The sequence below is a fragment of the Nicotiana tomentosiformis genome, chromosome 12 (assembly GCF_000390325.3).
Source record: "Nicotiana tomentosiformis chromosome 12, ASM39032v3, whole genome shotgun sequence".
NCBI lineage: Eukaryota > Viridiplantae > Streptophyta > Magnoliopsida > Solanales > Solanaceae > Nicotiana > Nicotiana tomentosiformis.
In genome coordinates, this window is record NC_090823.1 from 18,927,914 (window position 1) to 18,948,620 (window position 20,707).

The following is a 20,707-nucleotide window of genomic DNA, read 5'->3' on the forward strand; positions in this document are numbered from 1 at the left end:
TTTGACATTTAGCATATTAAATATTAAACTGCCTATTTTCTTCCTAATTTCTATAATAATTTGCTATTTGATCTTGTCTGTTTCATGATTAAATCATAATTATTGTATGCTTGTTGTCTTATAATTTCATATTAATTATTGTATTTATTGGGAAAATTTCTTCTATAAGAATTGGTAAATGAATATACTGGAGGAGCGGGTTCCACGCCGCAACAGAATTAATTATAATGAGTATATTCGAGGATCTGGTTGCACGCCGAAACAGACTTATGAAAAGTCCATATTGGAGGATCGGGTTGCACGCCGCAGCAGACTTATTTAAAAGTCAATATATATATATATATATATATATATATATATATATATATTGGGGGATCGGGTTGCACGCCGCAACATACTTGATTAAAATGAATATATTGGAGGAGCGGGTTGCACGCCACAACAGAACTGAATATGAATATATTGTGAGAGCGGGTTGCACGCTGCAACAGAATTGAATATGAATATATTGTGAGAGCGGGTTGCACGCTGTAACAGAATTAAATGTGAATTTATTGTGAGAGCGGGTTGTACGCTGCAACAGAATTAATGAAAATAATAATTGGTTATGACTGCTAAATTGCCTTCAATTATTATAAATGAATTACCTGATTTATTTCTATTATTGTTGTTATTACTAATATTGCGTACAGGTTAATGTAAGTGAACCGCCTTAGCCTCGTCACTACTTCGTCGAGGTTAGGCTCAGCACTTACTAGTACATGGGGTCGGTTGTACTGATACTACACTCTGCACTTCTTGTGCAGATTTTGGAGTTGGCCCCAACGGCGTACCATAGACTTGCTCGGATTTCAGATACCAGAGGAGACTTGACGTATAACTGCATGGCGTCCACAGTTCTGAAGTCCCGGTCTATTTTACTTTAGCTATGTGTTTATTCCTAGATAGATTTATTTTATTCAGACCTTATTTGTATTTATTCTAGAAGTTCGTGCACTTGTGACACCAATTCTGGGATCGTATTTAGACACCGTTATTTTTATGGATTATTCGCTATATTTCAAACTTTGCTTCCGCTTTTGTTTACTTGATTATTAATAATTTTAAAATTATTTAAAAATTGGTTAATATTATTCTAACGTTGGCTTGCCTAGCAAGTGAAATTTTAGGCGCCATCACGGTCCGAAGGAGGGAATTTCGGGTCGTGTCAGTTGGTATCAGAGCACTAGGTTACATAGGCCTCACGAGTCATGAGCAAGCTTAGTAGAGTCTGAAGGATTGGTACGGACACGTCTGTACTTATCTCTCACGGGCTATGAAGTTTAGGAACAATATTACTTCTTTCTTATTCTGTCGTGCGGTTTTATTCTATCATCAATAATTGAACCATTCAACTCTTATTCTCTCGCAGATGGTGAGAACACGTAATACCTGTACCGATAGACAGGGACCAGAACCCCCGGTGGCAACTATGCCAGGGGTAGAGGTCGAGGTCGAGGTCGTGCTAGAGGCTGAGGCTGAGGCCGAGGTAGAGCTCAGTCTGTAGCTCGAGCAGCTGCACCTATTGTAGAACCTCAGGTGGACCTTCAGGAGGAGGTTCCAGTTCAGAATGTACCAGTTGGACCAGTTCAGGTCCCGGAAGCATTCATAGCCACTCCAGTACTTCAGGACGCTCTAGTCCATTTGGTAAGTCTTATGGAGGGTGTGGCCCAGAATGGCACATTTTCAGTGGCACCAGCCGTCTCACAGGCTGGGGGAGGAGCACAAACTCCCACTACTCCCGCTCTGGAGCAGATGGCTCCCCAGAATCAAGCTCCAGCAGCCCCGCCAGTTGGGGTAGTTCAGCCAATTGTTACGACACAGACCGGTGATAGGCCCGCCATGTCTTTTGAGGCCTTATTGAGACTGGATAAGTTCACTAAGCTCTTTCCAGTTCACTTCAGTGGTACACCTTCTGAGGACCCACAAGATTATCTTAAACGCTGCCATGAGGTGCTGCGGAACATGGGTATAGTTGAGACCAATGGAGTTGATTTTGCGGTATTCCATATGATGGGTTCCGCCAAGAGGTGGTGGAGAGATTATACATTGACCCGACCAGTCAGATCACCTGCACTTATCTGGGAGCAGTTTCTCTCAGCTATTTCTAGAGAAGTTCCTCCCTATCATACTGAGAGGGGAATTTTGAAAACAATTTGAGCGTCTATAGCAGGGCAGTATGACTGTTACTCAGTATGAGTCCCGTTTTGTGGATTTGGCCCGTCATGCTCTCCTTTTACTACCTAAGGAGGGAGAAAGAGTGAGGAGGTTTATTGAGAGACTCACTCACCCTATCAGACTTCATATGGCCAAAGAAACCGGAAGTGATATTTCTTTTCAGGCGGCTGCTAATGTCTCCAGGAGGATCGAGATGGTTCTTGCACAGGAGAGAGGGCAGAGGTCTTATAAAAGGCCTCGTCAGTTCGGTGGTTTCAGTGGTTCCTCGTCTGGAGGCAGGGGTAATTTTGGTAGGGGTCATCCTCCCAGACCGTTTCATTCAGCACCTCATGCATCTCCCGGTGCTGCAGGGAGTCACGGTCCTATTATGCCTTACTGTGGGCAGCCAGTATTCAGTGCACATTTAGCTCCTATCAGTGCACCACCACCCAAGAGTTACTACAGTGGTTATCCTGCCCATCTGGGTCAGCTTCAGCTTCAGCAGCCACGGCATCAGGATGGGTGTTACGAGTGTGTGAACATTGGTCACATCAGGATGTATTGCCCTAGATTGGCGAGAACAGATTTCGGCAAGATTCTCGTGCCATCATACCGGCACCGGTTGCTTCACCGCCTGCTCAACTAGCTAGAGGTAGGGGTCAGGAAACTAGAGGTGGAGGTCAGGCTATTAGAGGTGGAGGTCAGACCGTTAGAGGTGGAGGCCAGCCAGTTAGAGGCCGTCCCAGGGATGCAGTTCAGAGTGGTGGGGTCCAGCCTCGATTTTATGCTTTTCCAGCTAGGCCTGAGGCCGAGTCATCTGATTCTGTGATCACATGTATTATTCCAGTTTTCCATAGAGATGCTTCAGTTCTATTTGATCCAGGATCTACTTATTCCTATGTGTCCTCCTATTTTGCTTCATATTTGGTTGTGCCTTGTGATTCTCTGAGTGCTTCTGTGTGTGTATCTATACCGGTAGGAGACTCTGTTGTAGTAGATCATGTCTATCATTCGTGTGTGGTTACTATTGGTAATCTTGAGACTAGTGTGGATCTTCTACTTCTTGATATGGTAGATTTTGATGTCATCTTGGGTATGGATTGGATGTCTCCTTATCATGCTATATTGGACTGTCATGCCAAGACAGTGACCCTAGCTATGCCGGGGTTACCTCAGTTAGAGTAGAAAGGAACTCCTGGCCATTCTGCCAGCAGGGTTATTTCTTATATGAAAGCTCGGCGTATGGTAGAGAAAGGGTGTCTAGCCTATCTAGCTTATATTCACGATCCCAGTGCGGATGTCCCTTCTATGGACTCAGTACCAGTTGTTCGTAAATTTTCAGAAGTATTTCTTCCAGATCTACCGGGAATGCCACCCGACAGAGATATTTACTTCTGTATCGATTTGGATCCAAGCACACAACCCCTTTCTATTTCACCATACCGTATGGCCCTGCCAGAGTTGAAAGAATTGAAAGAGCAGTTACAAGACTTGCTTGATCAGGGATTCATTAGACCCAGTGTCTCGCTCTGGGGTGTGCCAGTATTTTTTGTAAAGAAGAAAGATGGCTCGATGCGGATGTGTATAGACTATCGGCAGTTGAACAAGGCCACTATCAAAAACAAATATCTGCTGCCAAGAATTAATGACTTATTTGATCAGCTTCAGGGTGCCAAGGTATTTTTGAAGATTGATTTGAGATTTGGTTACCATCAGTTGAAGATTAGGGAATATGATATCCCTAAGACAGCTTTTCGGACTCGGTATGGGTATTACGAGTTTCTAGTGATGTCATTTGGGTTGACAAATGCTCCAGCAGCATTTATGGATTTGATGAATCGGGTGTTCAAGCCTTATTTGGATTCTTTTGTGGTTGTATTCATTGATGATATCTTGATTTACTCCAGCAGTCGAGAGGAGCATGAGCAGCATCTTCGAAGTGTGCTTCACACCTTGAAGAATAATCAGTTATATGCCAAATTTTCAAAATGTGAGTTTTGGTTAGACTCAGTTGCCTTTTTGGGACATGTTGTATCGGCAGAAGGCATAAAGGTGGATCCTAAGAAGATTGAGGCTGTTCAGAATTGGCCTAGACCTACTTCGGTTACAGAGATCCGGAGTTTCTTGGGTTTGGCAGGTTTATTATCGTCAGTTCGTGGAAGGGTTTTCATCTATAGCAAGCACATTGACCAGACTAACCCAGAAGGGTGTTCCATTCAGATGGTCAGACGAGTGTGAGTTGAGCTTTCATAAGCTCAAGACCGCTTTGACTACGGCGCCAGTATTGGTATTACCCACAGGTTCAGGATCGCATACTGTATATTGTGTGACACATCTCACATTGGGCTTGGTGCAGTATTAATGCAAAATGGCAAGGTAATTGCATATGCGTCGCGGCAGTTGAAAGTTCACTAGAAGAATTATCCTGTTCATGACTTAGAATTGGCAGCCATTGTTCATGCGCTGAAGATTTGGAGGCATTACCTCTACGGTGTCTCGTGTGAGGTATTTACTAATCATCGTAGCCTCCAGTATATGTTCAAACAAAAGGATCTTAATTCGAGGCAGAGAAGATGGATGGAGTTGTTGAAAGACTATGATATCACCATTTTGTATCACCCCGGAAAGGCCAATGTGGTGGCCGATGCCTTGAGTAGAAAGGCTGTGAGTATGGGCAGTCTTGCGTATATTCCGGTTGGTGAGAGGCCATTAGCTGCAGATGTTCAGACTTTGGCTAATCAGTTCGTGAGGTTAGATAGTTCAGAACCCAGTCGGGTTTTGGGTTGCACAGTCGCTCGGTCTTCTTTATATAAGCGCATCAGAGAGAGGCAGTATGATGATCCTCATTTACTTGTCCTTAAGGAAATGGTGCGGCAAGGTGATGCCAAATAGGTTGTTGTGGGGGAAGATGGAGTTCAGCGAATGCAGGCCGTATTTGTGTGCCTAATGTGGATGGGCTTCGTGAATTAATTCTTGAAAAGGCACACAGTTCCATGTATTCTATTCATCCAGGTACCGCTAAAATATATCAAGATTTGCGACAACATTATTGGTGGAGGAGAATGAAAAAGGATATAGTTGCACATGTAGCTCGGTGTCTGAATTGTCAGCAAGTTAAGTACGAGCATCAGAGACCTGGTGGTTTGCTTCAGAAGTTAGAAATTCCTAAGTGGAAGTGGGAGCGTATCACTATGGATTTTGTTGTTGGGCTCCCACGGACTCAGAGAAAATTTGACGCAGTTTGGGTCATTGTGGACAGGTTCACCAAGTCATCACATTTCATTCCAGAGGCAGTTACCTATTCTTCAGAGAGGTTAGCTGAAATTTACATTCGTGAGATTGTCCGTCTTCACAGTGTGCCAGTGTCTATTATTTCAGATCGAGGTACGCAGTTTACCTCACATTTCTGGAGGGTTGTACAGCGTGAGTTAGGCACGCGGGTGGAGTTGAGTACAATATTTCATCCACAAACAGACGGACAGTCAGAGCGCACTATTCAGATATTGGAAGATATGCTCCGCGCTTGTGTTATAGACTATGGAGGTTCTTGGAATCATTTCTTGCAACTTGTGGAGTTTTCTTATAATAATAGCTACCAGTCGAGCATTCAGATGGCTCCATATGAGGCATTATACGGAAGGCGATGCCGATCGCCAGTTGGTTGTTTGAACCGGGAGAGGCTCGGTTGTTGGGTACCGATTTGGTACAGGATGCCTTGGATAAGGTCAAGATTATTCAGGATCGACTTCGCACAGCTCAGTCTAGGCAAAATAGTTATGCCGACCGTAAAGTTTGTGATATTGCATTCATGGTTAGAGAACGAATATTGCTCCGGGTTTCACCGATGAAAGGTGTAATGAGGTTCGGAAAGAAGGGCAAGTTGAGCCCTAGGTATATCGGACCCTTTAAAATTCTTGAAAGGGTGGGTGAAGTAGCCTACATGCTTGCATTACCACCTAGTTTATCAGCGGTTCATCCGGTGTTCCATGTGTCTATGCTCCGAAAATATCATGGTGATCCGTCCCATGTGTTAGATTTTAGCTTAGTCTAATTGGACAAAGATTTGACTTACGAGGAGGAGTCGGTGGCTATTCTAGCCCAGCAGGTCCGACAGTTGAGGTCAAAGAGTTATCCTTCAGTTTGGGTTCAATGGAGAGGTCAGCCGGTAGAGGCATCTACCTGGGTGTCCGAGTCGGACATGGGGAGTAAATATCCACACTTATTCAAAAGCTCGGGTACTTCTTTCTAACTCTGTTCGAGGACGAACGTTTGTTTTAGAGGTGGAGAATGTGATGACCCAAAATATCATCTTTAAATTTAATAAGTAATTCTGTGTTCTAAGACCTCAAAAAGCACCATTTATCATTCCTCGACTTGCGTGTGCAATCCGTAAAATTTTTCGGAAAGTTTTCATGTGAAAAATAAATTAAAATGTGAAATAGAGCTTTAAAATTTAAGTGAGTTGACTTTAGTCAACATTTTTAGCAACCAGACCCGGATCAATATTTTGATCATTTCAGTAGCTCCGTATCGCGATTTGGGACTTGGATGTATGCCCGGAATTTAATTTGGAGGTCCGTAGCTCAAGTTATGACCATTTAACGGAACTAGCATTTAAAGGCTAAATGTTCCAAGTTTGACCACGGGGTTGACTTTTTGATATCGGAGCCGGAATCCGATTCTAAAAATTTGAACAGCTCCGTTATGTCATTTATGACTTGTGTGCCAAATTTGAAGTCATTCCGTATTTATTTAATATATTTTGGTACGAGATTTGTAAATTTAAAAGTTTAAAACTCAAAGTTTGAATCGGGGTGTGAATTATAATTTCAGTGTTGTTTGACGTGATACGAGACCCCGAGTAAGTCCGTATTATGTTATTGGACTTTTTGGTATATTCGTACGGGGTTCCGAGTACCCCGAGAGTGAAACAGATTGAAATCGGATCAAGAATTTGACTTAAGCAAAATCTGTATTTTTGCCTTCTGTTATAATTGCACCTGCGGATTTTTGACCGCAGGTGCGAGCTTGCAGAAGCGAGCATTCGATCGCAGATGCGCCCGGGCGTGGCTGGGCAAAAGTCCGCAGGTGCGGAAATCTGCACGCGCCCGCGCGTTTGCAGAAGCGCGTCCGCAGATGCGCGCAAAGTTCGCAGATGCGGACATACGCTGGCAGCTCCTTTTCCGCAGATGCGAGCTTGCATGTGCGAGCCCAGGCACCGCAGGTGCGGAAATGCCTGGGCAGTGTATATATCGAAGAGTCCGATATTTTTACTCATTTTGGTCATTTTGAGCTCGGTTAAGGCGAATATTTGGGCGATTTTCACGGGAAACGTTGGGGTAAGTGTTCCTTATACTATATTGATTATATTTCATGATTCCATACTCGTTTATATCATGAATCCGTGAATTTATGGAAGAAAAATCAGATTTTTTTAAAATCTTCCAAAAACGAAAAACTTAGATTTGAAGGTCCATTTGATATCGGAATTGGACAATTTTTGTATGGTTGAACTCGTATCGGAACGAGTGTTCGGATTTCGCGAGTTTTCCGGTACTGTCGAATATTTTAATGAATTTTAGATTTTTATCCGGAAAATTTATAAATTCATATGGAATTAATTCTTATGATTAGTATTGAATATATCGAATTGTTTGTCAATAGATTTGAAGCTTTCAGAGACAAAATTAAAAGGAAAAGCTATGCTTGAATAATTGATTGGAATTTGCAAAGCGAGGTAAGTGCCGTGGTTAACCTTGACTTGAGGGAATAGAACCCTTAATTTAATTGTTATGTGAATTGCATGTGAACGACGTATAGGCGAGGTGATGAGTGTCTATACGTCGTCAAATTAATTGTTTGCCTGTTTACTTGAAAAATTATAAATTATTTTAAATCATAAATTAATTATTATAATAATTATTTCTTTCCTACTCTTTGCCAAATATTAATTTTTGAATTCGTGCATTAATTGTTACATGCTACTTGAATTATGTGTCTTAATTGTTATTTGACATTTAGCATATTAAATATTAAACTGCCTATTTTCTCCCTGATTTCTATAATAATTTGCTATTTGATCTTGTCTGTTTCATAATTAAATCATAATTATTGTATGCTTGTTGTCTTATAATTTCATATTAATTATTGCATTTATTGGAAAAATTTCTTCTATAAGAATTGGTAAATGAATATACTGGAGGAGCGGGTTCCACGCCGCAACAGAATTAATTATAATGAGTATATTCGAGCATCGGGTTGCACGCCAAAACAGACTTATGAAAAATCCATATTGGAGGATCGGGTTGCACGCCGCAACAGACTTATGAAAAGTCCGTATTGGAGGATCGGGTTGCACGCCGCAACAGACTTATTTAAAAGTAGATATATATATATATATATATATATTGGGGGATCGGGTTGCATGCCGGAATAGACTTGATTAAAATGAATATATTGGAGGAGCGGGTTACACGCCGCAACAGAACTGAATGTGAATATATTGTGAGAGCGAGTTGCACGCTGCAACAGAATTGAATGTGAATATATTATAAGAGCGGGTTGCACGCTGCAATAGAATTAATAGAAATGATAATTGGTTGTGACTACTGAGTTGCCTTCAATTATTATAAATGAATTACGTGATTTATTTCTATTATTGTTGTTGTTACTAATATTGCGTACAGGTTAATGTAAGTGAACCGCCTTAGCCTCGTCACTACTTTGTCGAGGTTAGGCTCAGCACTTACCAGTACATGGGGTCGGATGTACTGATACTAACTCTACACTTCTTGTGCAGATTTTGGAGTTGGTCCCAGTGGCGTACCATAGACTTGCTCAGATTTCAGCTACCAGAGGAGACTTGAGGTATAACTGTATGGCGTCCGCAGTTCTGAAGTCCCCGTCTATTTTACTTTAGCTGTGTGTTTATTCCCATACAACTTTATTTTATTCAGACCTTATTTGTATTTATTCTAAAAACTCGTGTACTTGTGACACTAATTCTGGGATGGTATTTAGACACCGTTATTTTTATGGATTATTCACTATATTTCAAACTTTTCTTCCGCTTTTGTTTCCTTGATTATTAATAATTTAAAAATTATTTAAAAATTGGTTAATTTTATTCTAACATTGGCTTGCCTAGCAAGTAAAATGTTAGGCGCCATCACGGTCCGAAGGAGGGAATTTCGAGTCGTGACAGTTATAAATAAGTTGTATAATATATAATTAGTTGTATAAAATTTGTTTTTACTATGTATGTTATTGTAGATATTCAAATGTGCATTAAATTTGTACGAAATTTATTTTTAATTTGTATGTTGATGTACCATATATTGTTCTTTTCTTAGTTGATTTTATCTTCTTTGAAGTCGGAGGAGATACTAAATTTTGTTCAGCTGCAAAATTCGATATAGGTTTTTCGTCACATGCGTTTGGAGACATTACCTTCTCCTGGTTGTCCGAAAATTTCAGTCTTTGGTTCTTGCTCATTGATGAGATGATCTTTTTCTCAGTGTGTCGATACGTGGTGACGACCTATCAACTATTGGTGTTGATAGTACTTTCCTCTCTGGACTATTAGCAAAGAAAAACCATTATATTGTTCCAACACATTAATGATCGCAGAAATGCTATTAATGCACAAAACCTAAATGCTTCTTAATTAAATTGGCAGACGACATGTTGAGTTTGTAATTGGTAATATGATTTTCTATTCACTACACATGAATTAGGCTTCAAAGTATACCAACTCACCCACAATCAACAAGATGACTGATTTGTTTTCTTTGATTTTCCCCAGGTGGATACCTTATAGTGTTTGGCTCGATAACATTGTTAAAAATTGGGAGATCAATTGTTGTTCTGATTGGTACGTATTTTATTCTTGTTATACTAAAAGTTATCAGAACTAAAACTAAACTAAAATTAATACAAATGGTAGAGCAATAGAGACGACTTACATTTCTTTATCATACTTAGTCTTCACTTTTTTCTCCCTTTTTAATTCTGGGATAAGATTTAGTTTCTTTAAATATAAGTTCGATCCGGAGAGAAGAGGGGGGAGAGGAGAGAAAAAAAGAATAAGAGTGTAACTAAATCCCTTGATTGAAGACACTAATAATGGATTGAAAGACTTTTAAGATGGAATGTATACAATTAGTAAGTAATCCTTGTTTAAGGCGGGTAATATACTAAATTAAAATAATTTTAATAAATAAATTTCAAATATTATATAGGAACGAAAAAATTCAAAAAAGGGCCCATAAGAAAAATGTGAAAAATCACAATTAAATAATTGGTTTCGCCGCCACTAAAGCCAAAAAAAAAAAAAAGACTATATAAGATAGTTGACTAATTGGTCCCCATTTAGTTTTGAAAAATGTGAAAAATCACAATTAGATAACTGGTTTCGCCACATAAAGCCCATAAAGAAAAGGACGATAAGATAATTGACTAATTGGTCCCCATTTAGTTTTGAAAAATTGACCTTCCCTCTAGTCTCTAAATTTGATTATTTTTATTTAAAAAAAAAACGAGAAAGAGAGATAAATAAGGGGAAAAATAATAATGAATGAAGAGAGGAAATAATGGCTAGAAAGAAAATCAGCTATCCAACTAATATGATGATATCAAGTTTAACATTTTAACATGGATTTTTGCACAATAATATATTCAATTAGGGGAATAATCTTAGTAAATCCTTTAAAAAAAAAGAGCAAGGTGAGAGCATCTGACTATATGTTAGAGATAAATTAGGAGAAAGTATAAATCTTGAAACGGGTAAATCTATTTAAACATGTCATAATATTTGTGTAACTATAAAAGCATCTCGCTAAGTATAAAATTAAAAGTTTTTGTTAAACTGTTTTCATAATTTAGAGATAGATCATTTTGTTGTCAAGAATACGTGTGTAACGACCCGACTTGTCATTTTAAGAATCTATGCCCCATTCAGCTACATAAGGTCTCGAGCAGTTTCGTAATATGTATTATGACCCGCGTGTATTGTCGAGATTAGTTTTCGGAAGATTCGGAATTTAATTTAAAGAACAATTCTCATTTTTGAAGCTTAAATGGAAAGAGTTGACCGGAGAGTTGACTTTTGAGACAACTATCCCGGAATGGAATTTTGATGATTTCAATAGCTCCGTATGATAATTTTGGACTTAGGAGCGTATCCGAAAAAAATTTTGGAAGTCCGTAGTGAAATTTATCTTGAAATGGCGAAAGTTGAATTTTTGGGAAGTTTGACCGGGGAGTTGAATTTTTGATATCAGAGTCAGAATTTAATTCTGAAAAATTTAATAGATATGTTATGTCATTTATGACTTGTGTGCAAAATTTGAGGTCAATCGGAATTGATTTGATATGTTTCGGCGCAAAATATAGAAGTTGGAAGATTTGAAAACTTATAATTCGATTCGATGCGCGATTCGTAATTTCGGCTTTGTTTGGCATGGTTTGAAGTCTCAACTAAGTTTGTATTGTATTTTTGGATATGTTGGTACATTTGGTTAAGGTCCTGAGGGCCTCGGGTGGATTTCGGAAGGTTAACGGAATGGATTTCGGACAAACGGAGCTGCTGGAATTTTTCTGCTGCAGAAGCTGTTTTTGGACAGCAACTGGTGCAATCGTAGAGCTAATTTTGGAAGCTTATATCTCGAAATCTATAAGGAATCGGAAAATTATCAAAACATGAAAGTTGTATCTCTTTGATTCTAGTTTCCAGAATGATAAACCATATATCATTCGGACATTTGTACAAAAGGTTATGATCGATTAGCTGAAGTTGGTACTGCAGATTTTGGCTACAGCAGTGTGCATCGCCAGAAATTTCTGTTGCACAGGGCTGACTTTGAGAGCTTATGTCTCGCAATCTATAAGGAGTTGGGCAATAAGCAAAACATGAAAGTTGTAGCTCTTTGTATCTAGTTTGCAGAACTTTAAACCGTTTGACAGTTTGAGTTGAGTACAAGAAGTTATGGTTGATACACTACAGGTTGTCGAGGAAGAGTTTGATATTTTCAACATAAGTATGTAATGATCCAAAGATCTATTTTTAGTTCTAGAGATCAAAATTCGATTTCAAAACTTTAGAGATTTTGATAATGAATTATAAGAGTGATCTGGAAAGTTTGGTCTAATTTCATCAAGTCGCGATTAAGTTTTTAGCGCGAAACATGAGTTAATTGTTTAACGCGAGAAATTGGTATCACATTGAGAAATTGAGCTCCAAATTGAGTTTCGATTGAACGAGTAGGTTCGTACTTTTATTTGTGACTCATAGGAATAAGAATCGTCGAATTCCGAGTTCGTATGATGGAGTTAGAGCCTTTTTAGTTAAACAAAACTGCTGGTGTAAACACTCCTGGTGCGCACCTTTAGCGACCAGATTTGACACTTTTAGCGATGGGATTGGACTTGTAGCGACCAGAATAGTGTGTTTTGGGTAGAAACCTAAGGACAAAAAATGGTCATTTCCTTCATTTCGTTTTGAATTTTTGGAGCACGGTTCTTGGGCGATTTTGAGGATTTTTTCAAGACTTCAACTTGGGTAAGTATCCTATATCCAAAAATGATTATATTTCAAAAATCCATGGTCATATTCATCATTTATTTCGGATTTAAATGGAAGAAATCAAGATTTTTTCAAAACTTTTCAAGAACGAAAATTTTAGATTTGGAGGTCGAGTTGTTATCAGAATTTGATAAAATTGATATAGGTGGACTCGTAATTGAATGGGTTATCGGATTTTGTAAGTTTTGTCAGATTCCGAGACATGGGCCCCACAAGCAATTTTTGAGTTAAATTTTGGATTTTGTTGGAAAATTAGTATTTTCATATGGAATTAATTCCTATAATTAGTATTCACTGAATTGAATTAATTTGGTTAGATTTGAGCTGTCCGGAGGTCAATTCAAGCAAGAAGGCGATTTTAAAATATCGGCCTAACTTCAAAAAGGTAAGTATCTTGCCTAACCTTGAGTGGTGGAATTACCCCTTAGGCATTGAGTCTTATGTAGAAATTGTGTAATTGAAACCATGTATGCGACGTGACGAGTACGTACTTGGTTTATATGTGCATATTATATCGGTTGAAATTCGTAGACGCCCTTAATTATTAAATTGGAAAATTGTTGTAACTTATTAAATCCCTTATTTGTCATGCCTCATTCCTTGTTTTCCGAGGTTGTTTTTATATGATAATTTCGTGTGATTGCCACTTGACTTTTATGTGAATTCTGTGTTTGTTTGAGTTGCCATTTTTATGGAAAACACTTTCATTATTGATTTTTACCTATAGATAATTTAAATGAAAATATTTAGTTAATAAGATGAATAAATCTATTTATTTCTTGAAGTTGTGATTTAAAAGAGGTGTTTTTCCTTGATGAATTACTTTTCAGTCCACGTTGTTAAAAATCTGGAATTGAATTATAAAGGTTGTGAATCATATTGAGGCACAATGCCAAATTTTAAAATATTATTCGATTGAGTTGTTCACTCCCGAACATTTTATTAAGATGTTGTACACATTATGATCGAGTCGTGGGCTCCTTATTGTGGAAAAATAATGTATTGTTGATTTGTGTGGAAAGTTATAATATTTGAGCACTTGATGTGCAATTTATGATATGTTGTAATATTTGAGCACTTGATGTGCAATTTATGATATGTTGTAATATTTGAGTACTTGATGTGCAATTTGTGATATGTTATAATATTTGAGCACTTGATGTGCAATTTATGATATGTTGTGATATGTGAGCACTTGAGGTGCAAGTTGTATTATGCCGTGATATTTGGGTACTTGAGGTGCGATTTGTGAAATATTGTGATATTGATACGCATGCGGTGATATAAGGTCAGGGTGTTGAAACGCATGCAGTGAGATATGGGTGGCTTGAAACGCGTGGCTAGTAGGAGAACTACTAGAAGTCATGCGGTATGATAAGGGTGGCTAAAACGCGAGATGCTATTTCGGAAAAAATAATTTCTTTAAAAAATGAAATGTGAAGGCTCCCGCGGTGTTATAAGAAAATGAGATATTATAAATTTATTTATGATTTGGGACTACGAGGCGGTACCTCGGGAGTGCCCTGTTGATATTTCTTTATTTATGTTCTTGTCTTGGATGATTTTGTTTCATTTAATATGTAAATTCTTATCTTCTTCCGTGATGTACTAGTTGACTTTATTATTATGTGTTTTGTGCTCCTAGTTGTATTGTGTTGGCTTTGGCTTTTTAGCACGAGACTCTGAAGAAGTATATTTCTTGGTTTTCTTACTGATTTTTGATGATTGAGTTGATTTAAATAAAAAAATTATTATTATGTTTTAAATTAAATAGTTTTACATCCAAATCAGCAGTTTATCTGATGCTTTAATTTAAGTGCAATGTTATTTTCTTCACCCAAATGATTTCTAAAATAAATTTATTTCTTTATTGATTTCTTACTTGATTTAAAAAATTTAAACTCACTTTAGTGGAATAATTGATCATGTGGATCTTATATACATTGATATTATTGGCAGAAATACTATTAATGCATTATAGGCGTCGACCCAAAATTTCACCACAGGCGTCATGATGGCACTTAGTCTCTAAGACTAGGTAAACCAATTACAATTTATGTGGAATTTCAGAAGTTAGAAATTCCAGAGTGATGTGGGAGCGTATCACTATGGATTTTGTTGTTGGGCTCCCACGAACTCAGAGAAAGTTTGACGCATTATGAGTCATTGTGGATAGGTTGACCAAGTCAGCACATTTCATTCCAGTAGCAGTTACCTATTCTTCAGAGCGATTAGCGGAGATTTATATTTGCGAGATTGTCCTCCTTCTCGGTGTGCCCGTGTCTATCATTTCTGATCGAGGTACGCAGTTCACCTCGCACTTCTGGAGGGTTGTACAGTTTGATTTAGGCACGCAGGTTAAGTTGAGTACAACATTTCATCCATCGACAGATGGACAGTCAAAGCGCACTATTCAGATATTAGAAGATATTCTTGGCGCTTGTGTTATAGACTTTGGAGGTTCTTGGGATCAGTTCTTGCCACTTGCGAAATTTGCCTATAATAACAGCTAACAATCGAGCATTTAGATGGCTCCATATGAAGCATTATACGTGAGGTGATATCGTTCGCCAGTTGGCTGGTTTGAACCGGGAGAGGCTCGATTGTTGGTACCGATTTGGTACAGGATGCCTTGGATAAGGTCAAGATTATTCAGGATCTTCTTTGCACACAGTCTAGGCAAAAGAGTTATGCTGATCATAAAGTTCATGATGTTGCATTCATGGTTGGAGAAAGAGTATTGCTCTGGGTTTCACCTATGAAGGGTGTAATGAGGTTCGGAAAGAAGGGCAAGTTGAGCGCTAGGTATATTGGACCCTTTAAAATTCTTGAAATGGTGGGTGAAGTAGCCTACAAGCTTGCATTACCACCTATTTTATCAGCAGTTCATCCGGTATTTCATGTGTTTATGCTCCAGAAATATCATGGTGATCCGTCCCATGTATTAGATTTCAGCTCAGTCCAATTGGACAAAGATTTGACTTATGAAGAGGAGCCAATAACTATTCTAGCCCGACAGGTCCGACAGTTGAGGTCTAAGAGTTATCCTCCAGTTCGGGTGCAATGGAGAGGTCAGTCGATTGATGCATCTACCTGGGAGTTCGAGTCAGACAAGCGGAGTAGATATCCACACCTTTTCACTAGCTTAGGTAATTTTCTAATTCTGTTCGAGGACGAACGTTTGTTTTAGAGGTGGAGAATGTGATGATACGATAGGCCATTTTTAAATTTAATAACTATTTCTCTATTCTTAAACCTCAAATAGTACCATTCAGCTTTTCTCGACTTGCGTGCACAATCCGTAAAATTTTTGAAAAGTTTTTATGTGAAAAATTGATTTAAATGTGAAATAGTGCTTCAAAACTCATTTGAGTTGATTTTGGTCAACGTTTTGAGCAAGCAGACCCGGATCAGTATTTTGACAGTTCTGGTAGGTCCGTATCGTGATTTGGGACTTGGGTATATGCATGAAATTTAAATTGGAGGCCTCTAGCATAAGTTATCACCATTTATTGAAAATTTGAAGTTTGGAAGGCTAAAGATTTCAATAGATTGACCACGGATTTGCCTTTATTGATATCGGGGTCGGAACCCAATTCTAGAAATTGAAATAGTTCTGTTATGTTATTTATGACTTGTGCGCCAAATTTGAAGTCATTCTGGATTAGTTTAGCATGTTTAGGCACAAGTTTTGTAAATTAAAGAGTTTGAAACTCAAAAGTCCGAATCGAGGTGTGAATTGTAATTTCGCCATTGTTTGACGTAATTTGACACCCCGAGTAAGTCCGTATTATATTACAGGACTTGTTTGTATATTCGGAAGGAGTCCTGAGTACCCCGAGTGTGATTCAGATCGAAATCGGATCAAATTTTGGACTTAAGAAAATTCTAGAAGTTGCTGCTTCTGGTGTGTTCGCTTCTGCGAAGCCTTGGCCGTAGAAGCGGCTCCGCAGAAGCGTGAAGTCCGTTGCAGAAGCAGAAAAGGGGAAGGGGCAGCCTCCTCGCCGAAGCGGACGATTCTTCGCAGAAGCGAGTCTGCAGAATCAGACTCTTGTCCGCAGAAGTGAGCCAGCTCGCAGAAACGACCACAATCTCTGCAAAAGCGAGCTCGCAGATGCGACCCCTGTGCCCGCATATGTGAAAAAACCTGGGCAGAACCCATAAAATCGAGGGTTAGCTATTTTTACTCATTTTTAAGTTTTGAGTCTCGGATTTGGGCGATTTCAAAGGGGGTTTTCATGTCTTCGACTTGGGTAAGTGTTCTATACCTGAAAGTGAATATATTTCATAACTCCATGCTTATATTCATCGTTTATTTTATATTTAGATGGAAGAAAGTTGAAATGTTTATAAAATCTTCCAAAAATATAAAATGAAGATTTGGAGGTCAATCCCATATCGAATTCGATAATTTTTGTATGGTTTAACTCGTATCGGATCGGGTGTTCGGATTTCATGAGCTTTTTCAGGATTCGAGACTTGGGTCCCACTATCGATTTTGAAAATGAATTTCGGATTTTAATCCAGAAAATTTGTAAATTCATATGGAATTAATTCGTACGATTCGTGTTGAGTATATTGAATTATTTGTGACTAGATTTGAAGCTTCTGGACATGAATTCGCGAGGAAAAGGTTTATTGGAATCTTGAAATTGGTTGCGAAGCGGGGTAAGTGTCGTGGTTAACCTTGACTTGAGGGAATAAAACCCTTGAATTATTTGTTACGTGAAATTCATGGGAACGACATATAGGCTAGGTGATGAGTGTCTATACGTCGTCAAATTAATTGTTTGCATAATGTTTTGAAAATCATAAATTATTTTAAATTATGAATTAATTATTATATAAATTATTTCTCTCATATTCCTTGTTCAATATTATACCTTGAATCCATGCTATAATTGCTATATGCTTATTTGATTTATGTGACTTAATTGCTACTTGACATTTAGCATACTAATTATTAAATTGCATATTTGCTCCTTAATTTCCACAACTAATTGCTACTTGTCATCACTTATTTCTAAATAAAACATAATTATTGTATGCTTGTTGTCTTATAATATCATATTAATTGTTGAATTTATTGGAGTAATTTCTTTTATAAGAATTGATAAATTATATTATTTGAGGAGTGGGTTGCACACCGCAACATAAATGAAAGTGAATATATTGGAGGAGCGGGTTGCACGCTGCAACAGAATTGATTGAAATGAATATATTGGAGGAGTGGGTTTCACCGCGCAACAGAATTGATTGAAATGAATATATTGGAGGAGCAGGTTACACGCCGCAACAGGATTAAATGAAAATGAATATATTATGGGATCGGGTTACACGCCGCAACGGAAACTTATTGAAATAATAATTGATTTTGACTACCGAGTTGGCTTTAGCTGTTGAAATGAGTTACCTATTTTATTTCTAGTATTGTTATTATTATTATTATTTCGTACAAGTTAATGTAAGTGACATGCCTTAGCCTCATCACTACTTCGTCGAGATTAGGTTCGGCACTTACTAGGTACATGGGGTCAGTTGTACTCATACTACACTCTGCACTTCTTGTGCTGATATCAGAGTTGGTCCCAGTGGCGTACAATAGATTTGCTCAGATTCACCTATTCGCAAGAGACTTGAAGTATAACTGCATGGCGTTCGCAGTTCTGAAGTCCCCTTCCACTTTATCATAGCTGTGTATTTCTTTCAGACAACTTTATTTTTATTCAGACCTTTATTTGTATTATTCTAGTAGCTCGTGCACTTGTGACACCAGTAATGGAATGGTATTTAGACATCGCTATTATTATGGATTATTCACTTTATTTCAGACTTTATTTTCGCATTTGTTTCTTTGTTATTAAATAATTTAAAATTGTTTAAGAATGGCTAATGTTATTCTAACGTTGGCTTGCCTAGAAAGTGAAATATTAGGCAACATCACGGTCCCGAAGGTGGGAATTTCGGGTCGTGACATTAAGTTATCGATACTATCTTTTTACATAATGTTGTTGATATGTATCAAAATTGTATTAAGAGAGTAAGTTTTGATTGGAATTTTAGAGAAAAAGAAGTATACACGACAAGCAAAATATATACAAATAAGATACAAAATATATACAAAAGACATATTGTATAACATTTGTATAAAAATTATATTTAAATTGTATGATATTGTAGTTGTATTTAACTGGGTAGAAATAATCTCACGACCCAATTTTCTATAGGTAGTGATGGCGTCCAACATCGCAGCTAGGCAAGTCAACTAGTGATTTAAACATATAATTATTTCTTTAAAAATTAACCGAGTAATCAAACTCTTCAAAATTTCAAAATTTAAGAAATATATAAGAAAATAATATAAATTAGAACCCAAGTAAAATAATTTAAATCCACAAATTCTACTAGTGTGTGTGCCAAGACCAGGTTTCATAAGTGTATGAGTATCTAGTAGATTATACAAAATTCTAAATACTATCTGAAATAAAATAGACAGAATACAAATACAAGAGGAGACTCAAGGGCTGCAGAACGACTCAAGAAGCAGCTCACCACTAAGTCTCGGGGTATCTGGGGTATGCTCCGGTAGGTCCTCCGATAGTACCTGTCTCAGGCCCTGCACAAAAAGTGCAGCAAGCGTAGCATGAGTACACAAACAACATGTACCCAATAAGTATCAAGCCTAATATCGAATAAGTAGTGACGAGAGGTCGACTTTGACACTCACTAAGGGTCAATAATATCATAATAGATTATAATTAATTAAACATTATTTTTAGGTAACAACAAAAATTTTATTAACAAGCAGAAACAATTAATTCCTTACATTTCAATAATTTTCAATTTATCAATTAACTTCACAAGCAGCAATTAAAATATCAAGGTATCGTGTAATTATTATTATTAGGCATGATTTCTACTGAGGTCGTACGACCCAATCCAGAGTGCCGTGTACACTGCCGAGGGACGTGCGGTGCGATCAATTGATGCATCTATACTGCCGAGGCGTTCGACCCGCTCCACAAGAAAGGATGACAATTTCTTATGAACCTCCGGAATGAGAAGTTATTAATATTAACACGTAGGGTGTTCAATCTCTATTAACTATTCAATAATTTACACAAAACTCCGAGTATATGAAGTTTCGATCTTTTACCATTTCCTGAAACAATTTACAACATAATTCTAGTAATTTAATTAAATAAAAGGAGCAATTATCGTAAGTAATTCATGATTTGAGTCTTAAACTAACCGAATATTAACATAATTAGTAGCTACGCATGGACTCTCGTCACCTCGTGCGTACGTAGTCCCCACAATTAGCAGCAATTATTAATATGAATCACTTATGGGGTAAATTCTCTCTTACAAAGTTAGGCAAGAGACTTACCTTGTCTCAAAACCCACTTCCCGATCAGAATTTCGCGAAAAATCTCAATTTAGTGCCAAAAAAATCTGAAACTATCCAAAGGTTATATAAAATAATTAATACATGCTCAATAATTCGAAATTAGACTATTAAATAAATTACCCTATCCAAAAATGATAAATTCCTAAAATTTATCCTGGACCCACGTGCCCGGATTCTGAAAATATTTGGAGAAAAACGTTACCCATAATCTCAAGAACTCAAATATATAATTTCCATCCAATTCCATAACCATTTTCGTGGTTAAAATCTCATTTTTGTAAAAAGCTAGGTTTTTCATCTAAACCCTTGATTTACAGGTTATAATCTACCCATAATCTATGTATTTAACTCAAAGTGTGTAGAATTAACTAACCTCCAAATTTCTAGTTGAAATCCTCTCTCAAAAAGCTCCATAATTGCCCAAGAATGGAGAAAATAGGCTCAAAAATGGCCGAGCCCTGATTTTTAAACAATTCTGCCACGCAGCATTTTTGCATCTGCGGCTCCGCATCTGCGAA